At 42.2% G+C, this 27,783-nt stretch overlaps 1 protein-coding gene across 12 annotated transcripts in view; it reads right to left on the bottom strand.

The window, feature by feature from the left end:
- Window positions 1-27,783, bottom strand: part of DENND2B (DENN domain containing 2B) — a 138,785-nt gene that overhangs the window by 95,624 nt on the left and 15,378 nt on the right. For 4 of the 12 annotated variants that reach the window (XM_035119635.3, XM_088667096.1, XM_088667078.1 and 1 more), the window contains exon 2: window positions 11,409-11,499. The gene's annotated coding sequence lies outside the window, so the exon portion shown is untranslated. Of the gene's footprint in view, window positions 1-10,313; window positions 10,561-10,680; window positions 11,022-11,408; window positions 11,500-27,783 lie in introns of those variants that run through there. The other 8 variants (XM_060275820.2, XM_035119654.3, XM_035119627.3 and 5 more) reach the window with 6 other exon arrangements.

Below are 27,783 nucleotides of genomic sequence, written 5' to 3' on the forward strand. Positions count from 1 at the left end.
TTTAAGGGACATACACAACCCTGTGTAGGGAAACTCTGTAGTCCAAAGACAAAAGCATCAGGTTGAATGCGCAGGTCCATTTGACACAACTCAATCAGGGTCAGGAATCAGATAAGTATCAAGGGAAAGTTCATTAGCAAACAGGAGAATTTTCAGAGCTGTGGCATTATTGGTGCTATGCCAGAAAGACAATTAAGAAAGGCCATTCACAGGGCAATTAAAGTTCAATCTGTCACTAATCCCCCAGCCAGACTCAACGGAAGGCAATAATGGTCAGGATATTTTTTAGTAATGTTGGAAAGTACCAAACAGGACTTACTTGTGAGTAAACATTGCAGAGGGACATTGGCGATGAGAAAGACAACTGCTGGAAAATATGGTGGTATATTAAGTGCTATGTGAAAGCTCCATTTGATTCTCAGCTAATTCTGGGAAAGCAACACATCAGCAGTGTTATAGCATGGAAGCAATCTCTGAGTCCCAGCATGGAATTCTGCCATAGTTGTAGGAAGAGCGTCCTCCTTTCCTGCTCTTCAGTCCAGTGGCTAGGTCAGTCTCTGATGGCTGGGGCTGATGGGAAACAAATCACTGCGGGTACTAGAATGTCAAAGGCTGGCTGAAAGTAACTGGGTGAGCTCCTTTTCCAGGCAACAGAACAAGGCTGGTGGGGACAAGGAGTCAGCAGTCATACTGAAATAATCTTCAATGTCTCATTGCCCTGATTTGCACATACAGCAGTGGTACATATACCACAAATCATGTCAAATCTGCTATTCAGACATTTGGTTGTAAAAGCGTCATGGAGGGCAGAGGAAGTTTGAAATGGTGAGCAAAGTTTTAAAAATGTGAGGCGGGCATGCAGTCTGAGAGCTTGCGGAGAAGTCAGATTGTGGAAGTATTTGACAACTACTGCCCAGTTGCTAATATCCCATTCTTGGGCAAGGTAATTGAGATTGTGGTAGCTGGCCGGATGCAGATGTGCCTGGAAGGATTATGGATTATCTAGACCCATTTCAATCTGGCTTCAGGCTGAGATTTGGCAATGAAACAAGTTTAGTCACTCTGATAACTCCTAGGAGGAGAGAGGTGGGGGTGAGGGGAAGTGCAACCCTCTTCATTTTTCTAGACCTCTCAGTGGCTTTCGATGCCGTTGACCATGGTATCTTCCTAGAGCAGTTCTGCAGATTGGGAGCTGGGGAACTCTGTGCTGCAGTGGTTTCACTCCTGTCTTCTCCTGCACTACCATCAAGTAGCACTGGGAGTAGCTCAGCAACTTGGCACATGTGCTGTGGGGTCTCGCAGGGTTCCATATTGTTTCACATGTTGTTGTTTTTTAACATGAAGTAACTGAAGGATTTCATCAGGGGATCTGGAGCTTTGACATATGTGTATTTCTATTTGGTTGTTTTGTAAACCACCCTGGGATCCACACAGATGTGTTTTTAAAATGTGGACAACAACAACATTAACAACTGCAACATTTGGAAACATCCAATTCTGCACATGCAGCCAAATAGGCAGATACAGTAGGAAGCAGGAGAGATATTTCTGGTTTTGTTTTTACATATACAGTATAGAAGCCAATTAACTTTACAGCCCAATCCTATGCATGTTTACTCAGAAGCAAATCCTGTTGTCTTGCATGGCACTTTCTTCCAAATCAATGTGTGCAGGATTGTAGCCCCAAATCAAAAAGCTATAAGCCCTGAAAGGAGTTCCAATGTCACTGAGCCAAAGCTTCATGTCTTTATCCACTTTTGTTTCATGATAAGCTCTTGTTCTCAAAAATAGATGTTTTGCTGGCGTAAAACAGACATCTCCTCTAACAAACTGTGGGAAAGATCCACACAGCTGCATTCAGTCTTTGATTCTTGCAGGGGCTCTTATAAGTGAGCACAGGGCGAAGGCCAGAAATGAGAGCAGCAGTGGCTGTACATGCACAGGTGGGTTCTGTATTACCTGCATGCTAGCTGAAAACTGCCCTGCACTCTTTAACCTGGCCTCTGACACCTGAGTTGCATGTTTTCAAGATCCCACCCTATTCTTGTGGTTGTAATTTGCTTTTGCTGTTTTTAATACTGAATTTTAAAATGTTGTCAGTCGCCCTAGGACCAGCTGGTGAAGGATGGTTAATAAATGAGAGGCAAGATGGTCTGGTGGTTAGAGTGTTGAACTAGGATCTGGCAGACCAGGGTTTCAATCTCCACTCAGCCACAAAACTACGTGGTAGCCTTGGGCTGTCACTGCCTCTCAACCTAGTCTACCTCACAGGGTTGTTGTGGAGAATAAATGAGAAGAAGGACAGCCATGTACACCACCTTGAGCGCCTTGGCGAAATAGGTGGGATATAAATGCAATAAATAAATAAATACTAGTAGTAGAACAGTAGTAGCAATATATACACTGAAGCACTTGAAAGCCATAGAATATATACTTCAAACTGGCGCATTTGCTACTGTGATCATAACTGCAGGTAGTGGGAGCAGCAGCAAAAGGGCATCCTGAATGAAGGAATTCCTTCAGACAATCAAGATGCTGCTTTAATTTGATTCAAATGGAAGTGGAGCTGGTAAATACCCATATTCCACTGGTGATGGAGAACACATAAAATGTAAAGAGAGTGGAAGACAAGTGTCTCTGAACATAAGAAGAGTTCTGCTGGATCAGTCCAAAAACATGCATATTTCAACATCCTGCTTCCTACAGTGGCCAACCAGATGCTTCTGGGTACAAACAGGACTTTAACAATAGCCTGTTGTTCCCCACGGACTGGTGTTCTAAGGCATTATATAGTATATAAAAAAGGTAAAGGGACCCCTGACCATTAGGTCCAGTCGTGACCGACTCTGGGGTTGCGCGCTCATCTCGCATTATTGGCCGAGGGAGCCGGCGTATAGCTTCCAGGTCACATGGCCAGCATGACAAAGCTGCTTCTGGCAAACCAGAGCAGCACATGGAAACGCCGTTTACCTTCCCGCTGTAGCGGTTCCTATTCATCTACTTGCATTTTGGCGTGCTTTCGAACTGCTAGGTTGGCAGGAATATAGTATATAGCCATCAAGTAATGAGAGATGCCCAGGATCCAGCCAAGGTCAATCACTACCAACTTGGTAGGATATCTTACCATATATATATATATATATATATATATATATATATATATATATATATATATATGCAGTCATGAATGAGCATGGTTCATAGTGCCAAAGAAGTGTCTGATAACTAAATAATGGAATATGGAAACTATTTTCCAGGCAGTAATACATCTCTTTGCATGGATCTTAAGGATAGATATCACATCTAGAGGGTTTTTTGGGATAAATACACGTGGGTTTTATATTCCTCCTGTTGAAACCTGTAGCAGAAGCAACGCTAAAATGAGAACAGCTGGGAACTGACACTATTTCCAATCTGATTGGGTATCCATATAGAAGCAGGTTAAGGAAACAGCTGTTTGTACATGTCTTGTATGTTTACTTTGCTGAAATATGCCACTGTTTCTAAGAATTTAAGAGAATCCCCTAAAATCCCCTAAAAGAAAAGGAAACCTTAAGGCTATTTTGCAATGTACCAAGTGGATCATTTTCAGTGTATAGTTCTCCAAATCACGCCTGCTCAGTGCCTGTGAAGTGATTCAAACAAGAGCGTTACATGTCTGAAAAAATATAATAGGTCTCCACTGTGGGCCCCACTTAACATTTTCTAGTTGTTTGTGCCATCTTATGAGCATGAATGGAAGGAGCTATTGCTGTTTGCACTAAGCATTAATCCATAGTAATAGAAAGTACAAAAACTCAAGTTCAGAACAACTTAGCTCCAAAGTACACCACAAGACAAGTAGTCCAAATCTGCAAGCTTCCCTTTTTCTTGAAAGTTGGTGCAGCACCTTCCACAAAACTCCCTCATCCACAAATGTGCCCCAGATCACCCTTGTAAATATCTGTTTTAGGGACTTGGGGGAGAAGGGGGTCTTAGCTGCATTCTTGATGCTGTGAGAGGACAACAGTGGCTTTTTCTGTTAAGCAAAATCTCTTTGTGCAAATTACTACCCAAGCTGACCTATTCCAAAACTGTCAAACACCTCGCCAGTGCCACCACCAACCAGGTTCTCTTACAACTACCTGGGTGACAACCACGGCCACAGCCAACATTCATTTATAACACTCATTAAATAGGGCATTTTACAACCTGCTGGCATGCTCCATAGTTAATGACAGCCAAACTGACTAGCTCTTCAGTTTCCAGTGCACTAGGATTTGCCTTCAATTTTAATCCTCCATTTTTTTCACTTTAAGAAAATATTAAAATGTTTAAAATTCATACAGGAGACCTAATTTGTAGCAAATGTGTGAGAAAAATGCCAGGCCTGGCTGTGTTCGATGCCTGTTCCCAGGGCCTGCTTTCTATCAGAACAGCAAATGGCGTCACAAGTTCACCAAAGGAGCAAGGCAAAGGCTACAGAGAGGGAAGGGATTCCTGCTAATTCTGCTCCTCATGTATGGAGAGGTAGTGGCTGACCAGGGTTGTTGACAAGGAGAAGTTTCCTTTACACTCTCTCCCATACACCTTAATTCCAAAGTACCCATTCTCCCACTAGGACGGACTTGTTACATGAGCCCTGGTTTGCTCTTGACACTATGTTCCCATAGCTTCAGTCTGGACCAGGAGGCACCTACAAATGTTCTACGGCTTTGTTTGCCCAACCCAAAGAGTGCAACAATTCTGCCATTGAATGTGGCCTTTTAAACAATAAGGGGAGGAAAGACCTTTGGGTAACCCCCTGCTCTTGTTGGCTTGGAGGTGAGGAACCTGAAGCCTAGGGGCCAGATGCAGTCCAAACGCAGTGCTCTCTACCCAATACAGGCTTCCTTTCCAAGCTACATCAATCCCCAGTCCTACTCCTGTGCTTTTGTCCTGCTGGAATCTGTCCCCGAACTGTGGATGGAGAGATGGAGTGTGTGTTTTATATGGCCGGAATGTAGTGGGAATGTAGCTTACTGCACAAAGGTACATCTATTGCTTTTCCCACTTTTGCCTTTGACTCCGCCAACCTCTGGTTCCCAGGAGGTTGATCATGAGAAAAAAGTGGCCCTTGGGATGAAAATAGCTTCCCACTCCTGGCAAAGCGAGTCACAGTAGGCAAAGTGAAGGCCAGCGCTGCTTTTACTTGCTCCTCGGAAACAGCTAGCAAACCTCTACTTGAACTTTCATTCTCCAGCACACAATCCAATCCAACAATGGTTACTCAAAAGTAAGTCGAATTTATCTGTGTGGAACTTACTTCTAAGCAAGCATGCTTGGAATTATAGTCTCTGTTCTTAAATACTAGTGATACATACAGTGGTACCTCGGATTACGAACATAATTTGTTCCAGAGGTCCATTCTTAACCCGAAACTGTTCTTAAACTGAGGTGCGCTTTCGCTAATGGGGTCTCCCGCTGCTGCCGGCACACGACTTTTGCTCGCATTCCAGGGCAAAGCTTGCTACCAGGAGCATCTACTTCCGGGTTAGCGGAGCTCGTTACCCGAAGCGTTCGTAAGGAGGACGGTACGTAACCTGAGGTTCCACTGTACATGCACCACCATACGAAAAATGGGGGGGAATTCTACCTGTTAAGTTGCAACATTTCATTTTAATTGCCAAATTACTTGTTTCGTATATAAAAATGAGACAGTGATATGACTCACTGCACTTGAGTCAAATGCTCTTTAATTCCTAGACAGCGAATCTATAGTACAAGGCCTGGATCTACTCACATTTTACTTTTATTTACAAAGTGGGTGTCTGTTCATTACCTAACAGGTACAATTTTTATTTTTGATGTGGCTGTAAAAATATTATGATTTAGTAGTGGTTTCGATTTCCCACTAGTAAGGTTATACATACAGATGTAAATTGCATTTAGTATGAGCTCACTTTAAATGGGCATATGGAAATTATATTGAAGAAATATTGAAATTCTGCTTCGTGCTATTTTCCTAGATAAGCTGTGGGAACTGCAAGAAATCCAATGCAGGAAATACTATTCCATCAAATAGAAAAGCACATAAATAGATAGGATGTCCAGTCCAAACCACTGCACTGTGGAAGGATTTTCCATACCTAAACATCTTTAAGAGGCTAATCCATGGACTACAATCATACAGTCTGTGATTATACAAACTACACATAACAAAGACAGACTAGGAGTAAGGGAGGTGAATCATGCCAAAAACTGAGGGAAAGCATTTCGTAAAACAAATTTGGATGACATCCTTGCATCCTTGTATCTGATGCAGTTTGTTGCACTGTGGACCTTAGTTTACAGGTTTCAGTAGATTTTTTAAGTAAAGCTAATTCTGCATTGGATCATCAACCAATGAAACCTTAATATGCGTGTCAATTGGCCCCTTTATGAATAAATGGCAGTGCACCTGTGGAGTCCAACAAAAACAAATTTTCTTAGCAATTCAGTTCCAGCCTGCTCCACCAGCATCCTGCCTACATTGGTGGCCTTTGATTGATTGATTTCCACCTTCCATGCTTATTCTAGTTTAATTCAGGGGAGGGGGGGAATCCTTTATGGGAATAGAACTTTAATGAAAAGATATGTCAGACATCCCAACTATACAGTCTAAGTTAGGAAAGCTCTCCAAAACATGCTACCCCATAATTTTACGCCTCCTTCAAGCAACTCCTGCAGCCCAGCTGGTGCCAAACCTAATGCTCTGCTTTCCTTTAGACCACATCAGGAAAGCCAAGAGGGGTGTGGTCTTGTTGTTTGGACAGCCCAGGACCTCCATACACACTGCCTGGGCTTATGCCCTGGGGAGGTCACTTTGCTGCTGCTAACACAGTGGTTTGACATCACCCAGTGGCAGATCTTGGGTCTCAAATTTCAGCAACACTCAGCGTGATGCCAAAATTAGGCATCCCTCTGCCTCTCAACTTCCATTCTACACCATAGTTGCTGCAACCCCCTTGGTGCCCCCAAGGCTCCACACCCAGTGTGACCAAAATCCTGTACCCCTAAATCTACCTCTACTTCACCCCCAGAGTCACACTGTCTCTTGAAACAGACAGGGGCCAACAATGATAATTTTGTCATGTATAGTCCGCACTGAAAATGCCAGCAGGGAAGATAAGGGCTGTGTTGAAATCATGTGTCGTCATACAATATGCATATAAACCAGGCTTCTTCAACCTCGGCTCTCCAGATGTTTTTGGCCTACAACTCCCATGATCCCTAGCTAGCAGGACCAGTGGTGAGGGATGATGGGAATTGTAGTCTCAACACATCTGGAGGGCCGAGGTTGAGGAGGCCTGATATAAACATTAAGAATATGTACATCGCTCATGATCCCCTGCCCCCAAAAAAACAAGCAACCTGAGCTGACACTTCCAAAATGTTGCCATATGAGAACAAGATGTAGGCAGCAGTATCTGGAAGGCTGCATCCCCATCCAGGGGCGTTGCGAGGCACCGTGACACCCGGGGCGGCAAATTGCCATGCCCCAGGGTGGGTGCGGTGTCGCTACGTAACGATGCATGCATTGTTATGTGGCAGGGTATCGCCGCTCCCCTCCCCCGCGTGCCTCCAAAGCCACGCACCTCGCTCCAGCTACATACACACACACACACACACACACACACATATGTATATACACACACACACACACACACACACACACACACACACACACAAGAAAGCCGCAGGCGCGCTGGCCCATTCGGCCGGCGCGCCTGCAGCTTTCTTTTGTATTTTTTTTCCTCTGAGGCTGCCGTGCAAAGGTGAGGGGTGGGGCCGCGGCCCCGAGTGACACCCCCTCCAGGGTGGGGCCCGGGGTGTACCGCCCCCCGCTTGCTCCAAGATTGTGACCAGCCACTTTTAACTACCGTATATTCCGGCATTTAAGACGACTGGGCGTATGAGATGACCCCCAACTTTTCCAGTTAAAATATAGAGTTTGGGATATACTCGCCGTATAAGAAATATGACCCGGCATATAAGACGACCCCCAACTTTTGAGAAGATTTCCCTGGGTTAAAAAGTAGTCTCATACGCAGGAATATACAGTATGTTTCCTCACTGTAAAGAAACCCTCCTGGGAGAAACGTGTCACAAACATTAGCAAAATATTGATAGGAGTTTGAGCGTGGTGCTAAATCTATACATGTTCAGGATTAGACTTAAAAGGAAGTGATTGTGGAGCATTTCCACCATATGAGGAAGACTTTATTACCTTGCTCTTCCTTGTCGTGCAGCCTACAACTCAAAACACTGACATCAAAACCTGCACTTTCAGTTAATTAAAGCTCTGATTTTATATTTTGAAGAGAAAAAGGAACTATTTATCTTTGAGGAGAAAAATAACTAAATGTAGTGCAACAGGACACAGCCTCACCCTAGGCAATGATAAACCACTGTGTAAATATTACATATGGTAACATTTTGTTCCTGTCTCCTGAATTTAACTCTGGATTGATCCGATAAGGAAACCCGAGGTTTTGTTCTTAACTTTTCTGAAAGGTGTTTTAAAGCATGCGGGGAGGAGCTGTAATGGGGTGGGGTTGGGGGAGAAGGGAGACAAATACTATCCTTCTTCTGCAGTATCTTTGTTATTTTCGCTCCGTCCATGTTTTCCTTCTTGTAGTCATACCCAGCACAAAGAGGAAATAAGCCATCAGCAGCATGTCTGAACCATGCTAGCAGGCGCACTGAAGCCAATCAGAAGTGTCTTTCATTGTGTAATGGAACACAAAAGACACTCTGTTTGAGAAACTCGGGAAGAAAGCTAAAAGCTTGTGACCTAGTCTCCCAGTCAAAAACTGCAACCGTGGCTAACAAAGGCTAGAAATCCATAGAAGACACCCAAGTGAGCAAACCTTAAAATCTGTGCACAGGATTTATCGACTGTCCTATACCCTGACTAACCCACCCAAATTCCATATTATCAGAGCTTCAGTTATCCAAAATTCACCCCATCCCCATATTCTGTATATGGAACATTTGGAGCCTGAAACCAGCATGTTTCTACCTATCCTGCTGGACGTTGACTGCTGAATGTATTAAGTTTGGATTAACTTGAAATTTTCAACGACCCACCTCTGCAAATATAAAAGGGGAAGGGCTTAGTAGACCAGGGCTCCCACCCTTTCAGTGTTTCACTGGCAGAAAGTTCATACTTCCCAAGAGAAATGGCAGAAGAGAAGAAATCCGGGGAATAGGTCAGAGGAAAACAGGAATCTTATACTGATTCAGACCACTGGTCCATCTAGCTCAGTGTTGTCTACACTGAGAGTGTCTCTCTCCAAGGTTTCAGACAAGAACCTTCTGCAGATGTTCTGTAACTAGCTAAGGCCCTTCCAGTGGTCATTTCTATACATTGTCTAGAAGCTGAACACTGGGACCCTGACCTAAGCTGAACTCCCTAGAATGAGTTACAGGTAGGTAGCCGTGTTGGTCTGAGTCGAAGCAAAATAAAAAAATTCCTTCAGTAGCACCTTAGTTGGCCTTAGTTGGTCTTTAAGGTGCTACTGAAGGATTTTTTTTATTTCCCTAGAATGAATAGTAGTAAAACTCTCTGATTCTCATCATCAATCCAGTATATTTTGGCCATGTATTAGCAGAGTCTTCGCAACACTTGATTTTATTAGACAGGCATTAAAATATTACCTACTTTTCACCAAAGGCACCAGTTATAAAGCACAGTTTGAGGCATTTCATTTATTTTAAGCCTTTACTTGCACATCTAAAATGAAATGTTTTGGGGGGAGGGTCGTGGGTTTTGTTTTATTTTTGCTTCTGCCTACATCTGCACCCAGTTGGAATTTACCATAAAAGGTGTTTTAAATGCACAGAGCCCAGAAATAACCAAGAATTCAAAGGAAGTACTCTCATTAAAAAGACCAGAGCAGGTTTGATAAATAATAAATAAACTTTACTTGATTTTTCAGAAATGCACGTTTAAAACAGCATTGTTTCCTTAACAATGTTTAACCATCGTTTCTATTTAACCACCTTTATTTAAAACCCTTTATCCGCAACATGCACGCAATACAACTTCTCCTGCAACAAGTTGATATTAAAAAAAATGCCTCTCCTAAGTTGAGTGGTGCTGCTGAATGTCACATTGCTGGAGAAGTGAACTCGCTAGCAAAGCAGCTGCAGTCAGCAAATAAGGAAACCTTCCTTCCTTTTAATTCTTTAAATCCTAAGCACAGGCTTGATTTCTTTTGCCCCATCTATTTCTTCATTTAATTCCATCACCAGGAAAAATTAAGCAGCCACTCAGAAGCCAAGAACCCAAACATCAAAATAAGAATTACCTTCAATGCAATCACCATCATTGCGGTGGATTTGGACCCAACTGCCATATGCGGGTCTCGATAAACTTTCCTGAAAGTCTCTCTCTCTCTCATGTTGGAATACTTCACACAGAGAAAAAGTAGTAATCCTAGTACAAGATTCAACAACTTTTTACAGGCAAAAAGGGTGGGCAGTGGGTGAAATTCACCATTTCCTCCCTCTTTGCTTAACAAAATCCAACTGCTAGGGCATGACATCACTCCTCAGAGCCTGGGATTCCAAACATACGCTGACATGCAGCTCCAGAAACGAAAAGAAAAATTAAAAGGGAGGGAGGGGAAGAGAAAGAGGCAGAGAGACAAAAAGAGAGAGGAAAGTTTTCATTACCTGACACTTGCAGCACTTCCCCTTCCACGCCATTCTCAATTTTTGTATTTCCCAGACCCAAAAAACTTTGCCCTATTAGCTGAGGCACTGGACAAACGAGCGACGTTCGGAGTCTAATACCTGCTGTGCTTCCCACAGCTCCTTCTCATGACCTTTCACAGCACAGATCTCAGCCAAAATGATTGCAGGGAGAGTACACAGACTGGCTGGGTCAGTTGTCATGGTGATCATTCTCACCCTTTCTCTCTCACACACGCTCACTCTCCCTCCCTTCACACACACACACACACACAGAGTGTCACAATTCTGGAAGACATCCATGAAACAGCATGCCTTTTCATCCAGTTTTTTTTCTCCGCCTCGAGCATTTTGCCCCTCCCACCACTGTTGCTCTCACCAAGCCGGCCCCCAGAAGCTTCAAATTGATTATTGCTGCTTCAAAAAAGATAATGCCTTTTCAGTCAGTGACGTGGAGTTTAAGGTACTTTCCACTCAGCTAAGGGTTGCAGAGACAGGTTGGGTTACAAAATCTTTCTGCAATAATTAAAAAACACACACAGAGGCCTGCCACTGCCTGAGGTGGGGTATGTGTGAGAGAGAGAGGGAGGGAAAGGTGGGGGCCATTTGACATTACAGATTTGATATCTCTAGCTCCGAGATCAAACTGAAATACAATAGCAAGGATTATAGAGCTGGAAAATCGCTCTTCAGACAGCTAAATGGCTTACCTTGTTGCTCAACCCAGCACTTTGTGAAAATGCTTAATTTTTGTAGGTATTCATTGTCCCCAAACAGGGCATCCTGTATTCTTTCATCCTTCTGTAGTTAAGAAGAAAAATATAGATATGAGTTAGGAATGAAACAGGATTGTGAAATGAGAAAGAGAGATTGCCATTTCTCCCAAAAGTTTCCTTGCTTCCAGGGCATACCACTCATTGCAGTAGAAATGCTACCCACATTCCACACAAGTTAACCATCTATTCGCCTTGCCAGTACCTGGTTATGTTGAGCATTTGTCAACAAAATTAGTGTGACTTGGGTATGCATGACAAGGCAAAAGGCTGTCATCTTTTGTCACTGGGAAATAGTTCTTTAGAAACAAGCGAAAGTTCTTTTTGATACTTTTTGCTACAGCTTCTGAGTGAATCTCTCCTGGTTTTTTCCAACCTTCCCATGTGCTTAAACCTTTCCATCTTGCTTACTGTTTGCGCTTTAAATGTACTTTAAAAGTATGGAGTCTTTTCATCTTGCTTACTGTTTGCTCGACAAAATGTTATTATTAATAATGAAATTTAAATCAATTTACACTGCACAACTAAATTCACAACAGAGAAATACACAACACACATAAAATCAGATGCAAACTGTGCAACTGTATGCTTCAGTGCTTAAAAATGAATAAAATGAACAGTTTTTTTAAAAAAATAAAATAAATGCCAGTTTCAAAGTTACGGAAATTAAATAGAAAATTCTAATTATGAATGCGTAAGTGTGACAAATGCCAGAATGCACAGGATTATTTTCTACATCAGCCACAAATCTTAATTCATTTACCTTTATCACAGTTCTGTGTGAGAAGTATCTTAACATTAAAAAAAATGAATGGTTTATGCTTTGTAGACTATAAAATAATTTCCTATGTAAACTTTTTCCCATTTCAAAACTTTTTAAAGTGATGCCCACTTTAATGTCTAGCAGTTAGGCACCATGGCAACGCTGGATAAAATACTTGGAAGAAAATAATATTGTTTCTCTTTTTAAGCTTATTGCTATGGAAACAAAAAGGACCCTTTTCAAATCTCATTGAACTCAATGAGAACTTTGACAGGAATTTAAATGGGAGCAAAAGCAAGCCCAGGCCTTTTAAACTTCAAGATAGGGCCTTAGAGACTTCCTTCTTTGGAAAGTTAATTAAAGACAGTCAGTGAAGATTTTAAAAGCTCCATATAAAGGCTCAGAAAATCTGAACGGTTCCCATTTCTCTTATGTGAGCAACATATGCAACGCTCCCCCTAGTGGGAATGACCATGTATTGCAGAAACCAAGTCCTTTAAAAGTATATTTTTTTAGGGACGCCCACATACACTACCCAACATGTTTATTTTAATACAGAATATTACAACTCCCGTAGAACCTTTCTTATCAGTTTCTGTTTAATCTGCATCTTTTCTAGGGAAAGACTGTAATATAATTTAGGGAGAGGGTTTGACTCAGGGGTAGAGAATCTGCTTTGCTTGCAGAAAGTCCCAGATTCACTCCCTGTCATCTCCAGGTAAGACTGATAATGACTCCCTGGAGTGCCACTGCCAGTCAGAATAGACAATATTAAGGTAGATCATGGGTAGGCAAACTAAGGCCCCGGGGGATCCGGCCCAATCACCTTCTAAATCCGGCGATTTTACATGAGTAGAATATATGCTTTTATTTAAAATGCATCTCTGGGTTATTTGTGGGGCATTTATTCCCCCCCAAAAAAATTATAGTCTGGCCCCCCACAAGGTCTAAGGGACAGTGGACCAGCCCCCTGCTGAAAATGTTTGCTGACCCCTGATAGATGGACCAATGGTCTGACTCTCTATAAGGCACCCGACTGTGTTTCTGTGGCTCAGAACGTAATCTCATGCCGTGACACGACTAATGGAACTAAAACATTGCTTCTTCCTATATTACTCACAAATCTGGATTTTCAAATACTTCCATTTATAACGTAAACACAGAATAACTCAAACCTCAGTACACTTCTAAAGCCAGGCAAGCCACAGCCAAAGGATCACATCAGGATCACAAGCCAGGGAATAAGATTATTTCAAGAACATAAAAAGATGGCAGCGGGATTAGGCCAAAGGCCCATTTAATCCAGCACTCTGTTTTCACAGTGTCCACCCAGACGCCCATGAGAAGCCTAGAAGCAGGAACATATCCTCCAACATGCCCCAGAGGAAAACCGGGACGTGCGTCTTTCGGGGCCACAATCTCCCAAGAGCCAGGTGATATATATTGATTTCTATGTATTAATAACTGTGCATTAATGTAAAGTTTTATATGTAATTCTGTATTTTTGTGATGTTTTATTTAAGTTGACAGTTGTTGCTTAATTTTTAATATATTAAGCGGCATGGAAATGAAATAACCATGTGGCACAGACATGTACACCCCAGTCACCTCCAAGAAAAGGAACTGCCGTGCTGACTCCGGCCACCAGATCAACCTGCTTGTGAGCATCAAACAGAAAGAACATGGGAAGGCAATGCTTAGAGCAAGAGTCAGGGCTGGCTCTAGGTAGACCCCCGGTGGCGCGGTGAGCCAGGGCGCCGGGCCGGTAGGGCAGGGCACCGCGCGACAAACCATGCTGCGCCCTGCGGGGGCGCCGGAGTGATCTCCGCCCCTCAGCGCCAGGGCGGCCGACCTGCTCGAGACTGCCCTGGCAAGAGTGCTAAACCTTTGGGTTTACTGATGTTGTTAGACTACAGCACCCATCATCCCTGACTATTGGCCAGGTTGGCTGGGAGAGGTAGTCCAGAATATCTGGAGGGAACCACATTAGTGGAGACTGATGCAGAGAAACAACGGTAGACTGAACGGTAGTGGATTAGGAGTAAGAGATATATTTAAGTGTAGAAGGTTGTAGGAATGCATTCCAGACAGGTGACAGATACCAATTTAGTGCTTGCCTCTCTCACAAATAAGCAAAAGCTTTGCACGGAGAAATTGCTTTTCAAAATAGACTATTTCCCATGGTTGTCTCCTCCAGATACATCATGGAAATGCTACAGGCTGCCAGGTTGGATGTCCAATAAGATATCACCCTGTTTATTTACACAGGATGATCTTACATGGTAGCACTGCAGTCACTTTGAACTGAAAATGCAATGCAGACCTATGGCATTTTTTTGCGGCCCCTTTCGAGATTATGTTCTAAATGTTCTAAATGTGAGCTAGGAACTTTACACAACCTGTGGTGACTGAGCAGATCATTATCTTCAAAAGCTCATTAGGCAGCAGGCAGTAGAAGCAAAATGTCAGGCCGCTTTTTCTCTGAAAAACCATCTCTTTTCTGCAGGGTACCTCAAGTTCTTAAGATTCTTTTATTCTGCACAAGCCTCAAGCTGCGTAGTCATGTATGTTATTGTGAACTGCAGGGATCTGACATAAATAACTCTGCAACCATGAATTCAAACAAAAGTTTCCCTTCAAATATGCAATAAGAATTACAGTTCCCAAGTGAAATAGGAATCCCTGTGGCAATAGGTTAATGAGACTATGGAAGCACTAAAACTAGAGATGGTTTTAAGGCCCAAACTACACATGATATAAGTCATGTATTTAAACAAGCATGCTTAATCTGGCCATTTTTAGTTTGGAGAAAAAAGGAGCCATGGGTCCCTGACATGGTCCCAATAATCTGAGTTGAAAACAACTCACTATGGCTTGTTCAACCCCAGAAGTACTGTTTACTGCAAACAGCATCTTCAGCCAATGGCAGCCAAGCAGGGCTTGATTTTTATGAGAAAACTGATGTTCTAGATTGGGGTCTTTTCTACAACAAAGTTTGAGATGAAGGAAGGAGGCAAAGTATATTTGCTATTGTTGTGCCTCTTGCATATAATCGTGACTTATTAATAGAAACGGTGCAGCTGCTTGAACAACTTTAGGGTGCGCACTGTGGAAAATTCTGGAGTGAACATCCAGTGCTTCTTCAGTCTAGGCCCAATAGAGAAAATGCTGCCTCCAGAAAAGGGGTTTATCCATTATATTAAGGATCAAGGTCATTGATGTTGCTGTTGCTGTCTCCCCGTATACTGAATAGCTACAGCAACTTCACCAACCTGGTGCCCTCCAGCTTTTCCATTGACTGGGGCTGATAGGGGTTGTAGATCAAAATATCTAGAGGATACCAGGTTGGCGAAGGCTGAGCTGGAGTCTGAAAAGGAAGAAAATGCACATTCTCTCCTTCTCTTGTTCTCTGGAATATCATAGAGCAGGCATCCCCAAACTTCGGCCCTCCAGATGTTTTGGACTACAATTCCCATCTTCCCCAACCACTGGTCCTTTTAGCTAGGGATCATGGGAGTTGTAGTCCAAAACATCTGGAGGGCCGCAGTTTGGGGGTGCCTGTCATAGAGCAAAGAAGCTTAGTGAGTATCAGGCATAGGTGATTGTGCTAAAGGTTAACTAAAAATTAGCCCAACTTTGTGCAAAACTGCAAGCAAATTCAAAACATTTATTCATGCAGTTCTGCATCTAATTAGTATTGTGTTGTGTTTCATTTATTTTATTCTCCCTTCACTTCCTGCTTAGAGCTTATGACCAGGGATTTAACAATTAACCTGGCACAATTTTGTCTACTGTTGTGGTACTTTAGAGATGGCCAAGAGCTAGAGGTGCCAGAAATCTCAGACAAATCCTGTTCAGGCAGACATTTGCCCAGAGAAAAGTTGAGAGGTGTTAAGACCACTCATCTCACAAAGTACGTTCAGATCAAGTCTGCATAAATACAATGAAGTCTGAGCTTGAAACGGTAGAGCATGCACTGTAAATTATGCATTGTCTGTTGTCTGTGTATGCACATCATTGAAATTTCTCTCTTTCTCTCTCAGTAACAAAGTATTTTGCACAAGAAGTATCCAACAGCCTTGAATCACAGCCATTAACTATTAATCCAAATAGTTAAATATTCACCTAAAATACTGTGCAGTACAAATCTATGTACTGTATATAAGTCCCATTAGTTTCAAAGGGACTAACTCCCAAGAAAGCACACATAAGGTTACAGGCTTGCTAGCAGTGTGGATGAGTAATGCTACTAAACCAAGTCATCTTTAATTGGTAAAACCATTTTAGGAACAAGGATGAATTTTGCCAAATGCTGTAGATGAAGCATTTGGAAATCAAACCATCATGACATTGTCCTGTGCAAACCTCATTGAAATGGAGCCTGAATGGGAGATATTCACACTGAGTTGTGGCTCTGACATCTTGATCTTAAAAGGCACTGAAAATAACATAGCAGAACTACTCAGTGTTCTACTCAGAGAGAACTACTCTCAGTTCTACTCAGAGAGAACTACTCTCTGAGTAGAACTGAGTAGAACTGTTCTACTCAGAGAGAACTACTCTCAGAGAGAACTACTCAGTGCCTGGCGTGCTATGGTCCATGGGGTCACGAAGAGTCGGACACGACTAAACGACTAAACAACAACAACTACTCAAATCAATTAATCAATCATTTTACATACAGAAATCATTTTCTACTCAGAGTTCCAGACACTCCTCTAAAGGATATAGTGAATAGATAGGTCTTCCCCAACCTGCTCCCCTACAGATGTTTTGTGCTGTGCTATCTGGGGCTGATGGGAGTTGTAGTCCAAAATGTCTAAAAGGCACTAGGTTGGGGAAGGCTATTTACAAGGCTAAAATGAAAGAAACACCAGTGGCCAAGCTATATACTACGCATGTTGCACAGGTAGTAGTAGGTAGTGTGTGGTTCATGGACAAGAGTGGAAGGAACTCATGGGTTCCTATAAAGCATAGAGCATGGGCAGACAAACTAAGGCCCGGGGGCCAGATCTGGCCCAATCGCCTTCTAAATTCGGCCCGTGGACAGCCTGGGAATCAGCAAGTTTTTACATGTGTCCTTTTATTTAAAAAGCATCTCTGGGTTATTTTTGGGACATAGGAATTAGTTCATTTCCCCCCAAAAAACATATTCCTGCCCCCCACAAAGTCTGAGGGACAGTGGAGTGGCCCCCTGCTGAAAAGGTTTGCTGAACCCTGGCATAGAGTAAGCCCTGCAGTCCTGCCCCATTGTCCACTAAAACACCAAAACACAAGACTAAAACACCAAAACACAAGAAGAGGAGAATGGCTACATTTGAGAACTTGCATACAGTGGTACCTTGGGTTAAGTACTCAATCCGTTCCAGGGTGCTATTCGCACCCCAAAAAGTACTTAATCCGAGCAGCGTTTTAGCGCATGCGCAAAGCGCCGATAAGAGTGCTTCTGCACACGCACAAAGCGCGCAGAACGCTTCTGCGCATGCACACACAGCGGAACCCGAAAGTAAACACTTCTGGGTCCGCCGAGTACGCAAGCCGAAAGTACGCAACCCGCAGCGTACTCAACCTGAGGTATGACTGTACGCGGCACTCTCTCATACCTTGAAATGAGTCACCCGATGCATCTGCCCAAAAGATTGACAGCTGCTGCTTGAACATGATATGTGGCACACTGCTGTATGTAGCTTTCATAAGTTTGTAACTACTGTATGCAAAATAACATCAAATTGAGGAAAAGATGCTATTTTTTATATTAAAAAAAATCAGGAATCAGGTCCTGTCATTCCAATACTACACACATATTGGGTGAGATCCAATGTAGCACAAGCAGGTGTCCTTTCACCAGGCTTCTGCATCTTCTCTCCCTACAACCCCTACACTGCACATCCCCAAAATCTGATCCAGAGAGTTGGGAGACCTTCCATAAAAATATGGGGGGGGAGGGTTTCAAGGAGGGAGTAGAAAAACCTGAAGCCTCATTGCACAAGTGGACTTCCACATTTTTGGATGTCACACATTTGCATGTATGCGAGTCGTATCAATTTCACTGGAATTCCCAGGCAAGTGTGGTTAGCTAAGACCTGACCAAATAGACACATAAAGTGCCAGTCCATTTCTGTGCACAATTCATTGACCAGAGTAAAGGCCTTTTCAGTTGCAGTACCTCATGGGACCCTTCCTTGTGATTCCTTTTATAGTATTCACTTGAGCTTTTTAATTATCTTAACCCTGTTTTAAGCTCCGCTAAAATGTTAAGCACTTCTTTTACTCTGCTCCTTTGATTGTTACAAATTGTTTTACATTGTGCTTTGAGGTATTATTGATTTTCTTGCCTCCCCATCCTGGGGAGTGGAAACAGCAACAGGCCAGCTGCAAGTGATTTAAATATACATCTCAAGGATGGAGTCACATGAGAAATAGATGGACCATGTGATTAATTTCAGGCATCACTTGACTTTTTCAGACAAGAGCCCAAGTAAAGCTGCCATTGAGAAGAGTAGTTGCTGTACCATTTTGTTGTGATAGCAAAAATGACACAAATATGCTTTGGAAACCAAATTGTGTGAAGCAGCCATTACATCAAATGGGGCTTTCATGTCATCAGAAATTGCTTCAGACACAAGCTATTGCAGTGGAAGCATATCATGTACATTTCACAGAGACCCAGTTTATATGTTGCTCGTGTGGCATACTCAGCTTTCTTCTGGCAGAATCCCACGCAACTCTAGTTTTGTTGTTTTTTGTTTTGTTTTATTTATACTTTTCAGATTTACACATTTCCTTAATTTTACAATAATTTTAACATTTCAAAACTTGACTTCCTTCCCCCTCTTTCTGCAGTTCCCTAAAGTTATCTTTTTTAATATCTTCTGCATATCCAAATCCATTTAATTTGCTCATTTGTTTATCTACTTTCACAGTTCCTGTGAAACTGTAGGTTATTACAATAATCCATCCATGTAACTCTAGTTTAATATTTTAATATTTGCATCACATGGAAAAGACACAGCACATGAGAAATTGCCACATTAGAACTACCACCTCCCAGGAATGTGCAGCACAGATATGTGAAATGACACTGAAACCAGATTATTATTTTATTTAAACATTAATGGAACAGTGTGGGATTTAGCCAAGGGGAATGATATATAGTTATATACCATACTGCCCTGTTATTGAAATGTTGATTGATTGATTGATTGATTGTGCTTTCATAACTGAAAAAATCTTCAAAAATGTACGTTTTCTCAAATATATGCACCACTCTCCAGTAATATCATCAAGTGACCACACACTGTGTGTTATTCAACCCCAAGCAGTTTATTATGGCATAAACTTTATTTTGCAGCAACTCATTTCATCAGGTGAATGAAGTAATTTAAAAAGTATAATGGAAGATGGCTAAGAGGTTATATACATTTTTGCATGTATCCTTTCATTGAGCATGGATAGCTCAGCTGGTTAGAGCATGGTGCTGATAACATCAAGGTTTCAGGTACAATCCCTGTATGGAACAGCTGCATAGTCCTACATTGCAGGGGGTTGGACTAGATGATCCTCATAGTCCCTTACAACTCTACAATTCTATGATTTTATGTTACAGCTGCCATGTACCCCAGCCACTCAAGTTTTAAGAATTTTTAAGCTTCAGACATACACAAAAAGTAGTTCAATATCATGTATCTCAGGATCATTTCTATCACACGGAAAGAGTTGTCCTCACTCTGTCTACACATGCACAACTATACTGAAATGCAACCATTTTACTTCTATCTGCTTAATGAATGACGTGCTTTAATGAGTAATAGTACATGCACTATGAAGCACAATGTATCTGTTAACAACAAAGTGTTCAATCCGGAGCACAAAGCAGATGACTCATGGGCTGTAAGTCTAGTCATTGAAAAATGTGGCAGAATTAAGTTGTTTGTAAAGGTCTGCCCATTCCCTGAAAATTTATATCTGCTTTCTAAATAATCTGTTCCTGCTAAAGGTGTGTGTGTGTGTGTGTGTGTGTGTGTGTGTGTATTTGCCACCCATTAACCCAAGCTATATTTTAATCCATTAACACAAATTCAAGCTCTATGTAAAGGATTGGGTGGCCGATTAAAATGTTTAAATTATTTTTTTCTTTATATTATTAAGGGAAATGGTTAAAGAAACTTCCCTAGTTTATAGCACTTCGAAACATACAAACCCTTTGAGCCATTAGCAAATCTAAGTTCTAGTCAGGAATGTATCTCAGAGGAGATCTTCCATCTAGGCTGCTCCAAAAATACAGTGTGCCTGCGGTTTATTTTCTCCTGCATATTTAAAGGAGATTTTACTTTCACGATGCACTCAAGGGAAATTCGGTTCCCAAAAAATCACTCAGACATCCAAATTCAATACAACGACAATGATTCCAAGAAATGCAGTTTCAAAACGAAATGTTCCGGTGTGTGAAAATCTGAAGCAAACATTACAAAATGTCAGGAAAGAGCGAGGGGAAATATAAATTTCTCCAACCTTTCCTCAGGTATGACAATGGGGCTTTTGCCCTGAGCTCATCACTGATTCACATGTGGGTGTACAACAATCTACACTTGACTCCCCTTCACTTGTTCACAGAAGAGAAGGACCACCCAACTAGTCCCAGCCCCCCCCCCATTACATTGCCTGGCTCCACTTCCAGCATCAAGTCAGCTGTCCATGTGCTAGCATAGTCCTCTGTAGTGCAGAAGTCTACACACAAGCAGCCCAATCTCATGGGAGCTTTCACATTAACAATTCAGTAGACTTCTGCATATTACCAAAGTGACAAGGCCAGGCAGCATGCTATGAGTACAGCCCACACTCTGTGGTAATTGTGCGATGCCCCCTTCATGCAAGTAACATGGGAATGGGACTTAAATCGCTGGCAGCTGAACGAGTGAAGTGATTTAATTCAAAAGCACTCCTGTTAAAATTATGTGTGGGGATATGGAAATTCGGTATCATCACTTACTACAGTTATAAAGCATGTGTGACTTTGCCCTAAGATGTTCAGCAAAGCTTTGCTAAGATCCAGTCATAGAAAATGTCTGAGAAGCCAAGGCCAAATGTTTAAAACTGTCTTAGTTTTATACAGTGCTATTTTTCTAGAAAAAGAGGAGCCAGAACTCACTATGAACGCCTCCCTTGTTCTCTTATAATGGCAATGGCGCCCACCTGAGAGATACTGGAACTGAGCTCTGGGGAGTTCCAGCTGGGGAAAAAGCCTTAGTTTTATAGCAATATCAGAGGACAAAACCGGTCCTTCCTGCTCTGCACAGTATCATTTGAAAAGAGCAAGAAGAGTCTCACCAAAGTTTCATGAATAATGACAGATGCCAATGTGTAACAATATCAACTTTATACTTTTGTCCAATATTAGTGTGTTATTTATTTTCATGTTCACTGCATTCATTAAAGGATTAAAAAGGCCAACAGCAACACATTAAAATGGATGGTAAGGTAAAGGGACCCCTGACCATTAGGTCCAGTCGTGACCGACTCTGGGGTTGCGGCACTCATCTTGTGTTATTGGCCGAGGGAGCCAGCATACAGCTTCCAGGTCATGTGGCCAGCATGACAAAGCTGCTTCTGGCGAACCAGAGCAGCACACGGAAACGCCGTTTATTTACCTTCCCGCTTGGAGTGGTACCTATTTATCTACTTGCACTTTGACATGCTTTAGAACTGCTAGGTTGGCAGGAGCAGGGACCGAGCAATGGGAGCTCACCCTGTCGCAGGGATTCGAACCACCGACCTTCTGATCGGCAAGCCCTAGGCTCAGTGGTTTAACCCACAGCACCACCTGTGTCCCTGAAAATGGATGGTACATGACAATAATTATGGTTTCCCAGTTGCCTTGAGTAAAGTGGAGGCAACTTCACACAGAAAGCTCAGAGTTTCAAACAACAGGCTTGTAAAGTGTGGAACTCAGTCACACATACATAAATACCTGTGTTCACATGTTGTGTTCACATGTTGCAGACTCCTAATTAATCCAGAATTGTGAGGCATGTGAGCATGGAATATTTAAAAACATGCATTATGCCCACATGTTTCCTTTGATGTGGGAAACACTAGTGAACACACAGCAATTGGATCTGCCCTGTAAAAGTGGGGACTCGCTTCGAGGAGACGCAAGCATGACTCCTTAGGCATGCCTGTTTGCCAATAGCATTGGCAGTCATGCTACAGTCCAGTGTAAGACCAGTGTCCATAATGGAGCCCTGAGTTGCTGTTTTAGTTTGATTCTAACTGAGTTGTTTTTTCAGAAATTGTTGAAGAGCAAGTCTGTAGGCACCAACCACTACATTCAGAATGAAATAAAAATTCCTTCTCCCTTCCATAAAATGTACTTCCCTCCCCTTCCCAGACAAATCCCATAAGGCATGTGCAATTCTGCCTGCTCGGAAATTCTCGTCTGTTATTGAAATCAGTTCAGCGACAAACAATCCAACTCTTGATGGTTTTGTTCCTGCTGCCAAGTGTCTGCAAGACACCCAACCTCAGACCTTGGGGGGGACATCCCAAGACACTTGTTTATTTACAGAATGACTTGTTGGCAGTCTCACTCCCTCTCAGAAGGCCTCAGCTCAGCTCACATGAATAGGCAGAAGTCACCTTCAACATTTTCCCATTTTCCCATGAAGTGGAGCGGGGAGGAATAAATCAATTGTGTACTCATTAAAAACAGAATCACAGTAATGGCACCTATTATATAGACTATGACAAGGATTATATTAAACTACTCCTCATGCCATAGGAAACTGTGAGACACATGCTGATTACAGTCGAAAAGGTCAGCAAAGCAGTACATGACTATTGATCCCTCTGTACATGACAGGATCTCCCAACACATAGATCCTAACTCTTGAGCTCCAGTTCTGCCATGAATAAGAGAACCTGACAAGAATCTCCTTTTGAGATGCGATCTATTTCTTCTACTCATTGTAACTGTACTAAGAATTCACAAAAGGCAGATGCAGTGCACGCACACACAACTATGAATACATTCCTTCTTGAACACATAGTTTCCTTTGACTGTTTCCTCCCCTATTTACACTTGCCTGCAATGAATTTTGTGCTCATTTGCACTGAGAGAACTTTGCAGGGGTCTGCACATTATTTGTCTGTGCCAAAGCAATTCTTAACATGATTGAGCACTCTTGGCATCAGCAATGCGGACTACTGGAAACTGTAGCCTTAACAACTTCCCCAATTGCTATAGAGTACGTAATGAGGGTTCAGTGGACCTTAGCACCCCTCCTCTCTGGCCTCTAATTCTTCGTTGCTCAGGTCACAACACTCTCCCATAACTGGATTCCAGTTCTGGTCTCCATCAGCAGTCACAGTTAGTGTTGGAAGAGCAGTCATTAGTAAAACAGATCTGCCATGCCAACTTTGAGACATAAGCTTTCATCAGGATCTGAAAACAATCTGTTCATGGAGTACAACATTCCCGCTTTCTGCATGCATAACATTCTTAAGAAGGCCTTAAGAGCCAACAAGCATGTGACTGACTTGTCAATGCAATTTGATGGTGACTTATGATAAACCAGTAGCACAATGAGCTCCCTATAACATTCAAACAGAATCAGACTTTCAGCTTTAAAAAATCCCAAGCCACTTATATTAACTACATGGCCCTGGGAGTAAGCACGTTTATTGATTTTGATTTCTTTCTCATTCTGTACCACCGAACTCAATAGGACTTACTTCTGAGTAGCGAAGTATAGGATAATGCTGAAATTTTGGCATGGCTCAGGAGAGAGAGAGTTGTCCATGCTCGTGCCTGGCTGAAAACCACAATCACTTTCTTTAAGATTCTACTGTTCACTTCTAGACCAGCTGTGCATTAATTTAGTGTTAAGATAGTGTTCTCCAGAGGCATTCTGTAGTACCCCTACAACTGTCTACACTTTCTGAAAGTTCTTATGAATAAATAAACTGGGTGTATTTACACCTTATAATAATTCAATTGTGCAGCTCAATATCTCAAGGACTGCCTCTCCACACATGAAGCCACCCGGACCCTGCATTCACCATGTGAGGCCCTTTTCTGTGCATCCCCTCAAATGGAGGTGTGGAGGATGGTGATATGAAACAGGCATTCTCAGAGGTAGCTCCATTTCTGGACTGCTCTCCCCAATGAGACATGCCTGGTGCCATCACCTGTTCTGGGCAACAGGTGAAATATTTTTATTCACCCAGGCCTTTGGAGCCTAACTCTTCATATTTTTAGTAGGGTGGGGGTTGAGCTGGATTAGCTCTTTTATGCATATTACTGCATTTTATGTTGCTTCTACTTTTTTATACCTGTTTCCAGTGTTTGTAAGTTGCTTGAGGTTTTTAAAAGTGATTATTATTATTAATAATAGTGAGATATCCTGACCGTTCCCTTTAGGATATTCACTATGAATTAATGGAGTGTGATTGGGAAGAGAGTACATTTAACTTCAGCAAGGAGCCATGTTGCACGGGAAAGTTGGAAAGGATCACTTAGAGCAGGATGGTATTTTACAGTCTTTAAAGAGCTGGGCTCATGATTTCTCTAGAGGTTAAATTCCAGGAGGAGAAAATTCTCTTTGGGCTCAGCAAGAGGGCTTGAAACTTCTTCAATTAACCTAAATCAGCAACAGATGGGGTGAACAGGAAGCACGTCCCATTCCAACAGAGAAGCTAACCATTTAACTGAGATAGTGTGGCACTCAGACATACTCCATTCTCCCTTGAAAGGGACCAAGGGCAACCCAGTGAACTTTATTAAGTGAATGTCAAAGCAGCCTTGGAGCATGGATTTGGGTTTAAAACAAAATTCAAATTCTTCAGTTACATTTTCTCAAAACAAATGACCACCAAATCAGGGACAGGAAACCTATGACCCTACCGGTGTCACTGGGCTACAATTCCCATTGTCGCTAACTGTTGGCCTTGTTGGTTGGAACTAATGGGAGTTTGAATCCAACCATGTCTGGAGGGCCCTATGGGGTTCCCCACTATTGATACAAATACTCATCACTGAGTAGAGCAAGGAAGGTGGCAAGGGTAAGATCACAGTGAGACACAGCATGCCCAGACTAGTAAAACATAGGACTGGTTGGTTGACACAGAGTAATGTTCTTCTCTGTAGTGTGTAGGACGCAACCTGCAATCAGGTCCATATTTAGCAAACCAGATGTTTTTAGCACCCTTCACATATTAATCACATTACTAGGGTTCCATGCAATGATTGGGGTTGTGGGATAAATTTGGTTCAATTCACATTTAAAGGCAAGCGTACTGAATTTGCATTTTCAAAATAACGTGAACTGAAATACAGTCATCCTTCAATATTTGCACTTCTCCAAATTTTGCAGTGCAGTTCTCCAGCTGATTCGTGTGTACAAAAAAAATACATAGGCAAGGGTAAAGTGTGCATGACAATGCATATATTAGTGAAAATAACATCCAGAAATCCATTATATTGTTATGAGATTGGGGGGGGGGTTGAGGTTGTATGCCAAGACCCTTCGCATTACTGGATCCAGCAAGTGTTAAAACTTAAGCAAGGATTCAACTTCCTAGGATAGCCACCAATTAATTTGACATCGACAGTTCAAAAAACAGCTGTCAGAAATGTCAAAGACAAATATAGCCCATGGGGGGTTAAAATACCTCGGGATAAACTTAATAGCTGATCTCAATCAATTAAACTGAAGAAATTAAAAGCCTTTGCTCAAAATGGTAAATAAACAACTGTCAGAATGGAAGTGAACAAGCCTTAGCTGGATAGGTTGTAGAATCATAGAGTTGGAAGAGACCACAAGGGCCATCCAGTCCAACCCCCTGCCAAGCAGGAAACACCATCAAAGCATTCTTGACATATGCCTGTCAAGCCTCTGCTTAAAGACCTCCAAAGAAGGAGACTCCACCACACTCCTTGGTAACAAATTCCACTGTCAAACAGCTCTTACTGCCAGGAAGTTCTTCCTAATGTTTAGGTGGAATCTTCTTTCTTGTAGTTTGAATCCATTGCTCTGTGTCCGCTTCTCTGGAGCAGCAGAAAACAACCTTTCTCCCTCCTCTATATGACATCCTTTTATATATTTGAACATGGCTATCATATCACCCCTTAACCTTCTCTTCTCCAGCCTAAACAGACCCAGCTCCCTAAGCCGTTCCTCATAAGGCATCGTTTCCAGGCCTTTGACCATTTTGGTTGCCCTCTTCTGGACACGTTCCAGCTTGTCAGTATCCTTCTTGAACTGTGGTGCCCAGAACTGGACACAGTATTGCAGCTATAAAAATGTCAATTCTGTCAAAATTCTCTTTCCTGTTTCAGGTTTTACCAACATACATCTCTCCTGCTACGCTTTAAAAATGGCAAAACAAATTAATCTCCTTTATCTCATTAGGAAAAAGACCCAGACTCAGTCAAAAAAATCTTATTTAGACATAGGAATAAAAGGGGGCTAGGAATGCCCAGTCTTGAATTATGCTATGCAGCTTTCCAAATTAAATCATTGATACCACTCATTTAAGGCAATGTAGATGGGTACAGATAGAAAGTACCCACACAAGACCATCTGGCTCAGAGTGGGTAGGACCCTGCTTGCCCTGGGCCACAGACAGATGGACAGACTTTCAGACATCAGGTTGAAGTTTCTCTCTCCCTTTGTTTGTTTTTTCAGTTTTTTAGTGTACTGTCTCTTCCTCCAACACCCCAATATTCTAACAAACACTACTGTATTTGGGAGCAATTTCTACTAAAATACAATGAGCAGAAAGACAGAAGGGAACAGAAAAAGAATCTATCAAGGTTTGTTTTTCCAAGGGAACTCTGTTCCTGGTTAAGTGTAGAGTCATCTTCCCTTTCTACTTTCCTCCTTTGCCATCCCATCCTCTTAAGTTCAGCAAGGTGGTAGATGTGTCACTAAAAATCATTCACGTGCTTAAAATTGAAAGTGCTCCTTCACAGCAATACTCTCAGCAATGTCACAGCCCACGGACTGCAACAGCATCATGGATACAGTGGCAAGTTCCACATGAAATCCAGGATGGGATCTTAATGATTTTGCCCTCTGAGAAGCAGCTTTCTGGATAAATGGAGGATTAATCTGAAGTGTTTATCTCAGAATTGCAGTCTCATGTGCTTAAAGGAAGGATAATTATCCAGAGCCTGGCAGTGTATCCTGGAAAATATTAACAGTGGAACAAATCTTCACTCTTATTTCACGTCACTAACTGCTACTAAGCATCTGGAGCAAAACTATCAGTAGGTCAGGTTTCTCAATGGCAAAAGCAGAAAGACTAGGAAGATAGGGCTACTAATTTTCCCCAGACTACTTTTATTGGCCTGTTTATTACCCACTTTCTCTCCCTCTCTCCCAGAAACATTTTGCGGTATACAGCATTTTTCCTCCTGGTAAAATGTTGTGCATTTATGAGTCCTGGGGTTTGGATTTCATTTTCCTGTATTAAAAGCAGTGTGCATAAAGAAAGGACAGAATATTATCTATATCCCATTTACCAAAAACCCACCATCATTTAGATGCT

The sequence above is a fragment of the Zootoca vivipara genome, chromosome 1 (genome assembly GCF_965207765.1).
Source record: "Zootoca vivipara chromosome 1, rZooViv2.hap1.1, whole genome shotgun sequence".
NCBI classification, from domain to species: Eukaryota; Metazoa; Chordata; class Lepidosauria; order Squamata; family Lacertidae; genus Zootoca; species Zootoca vivipara.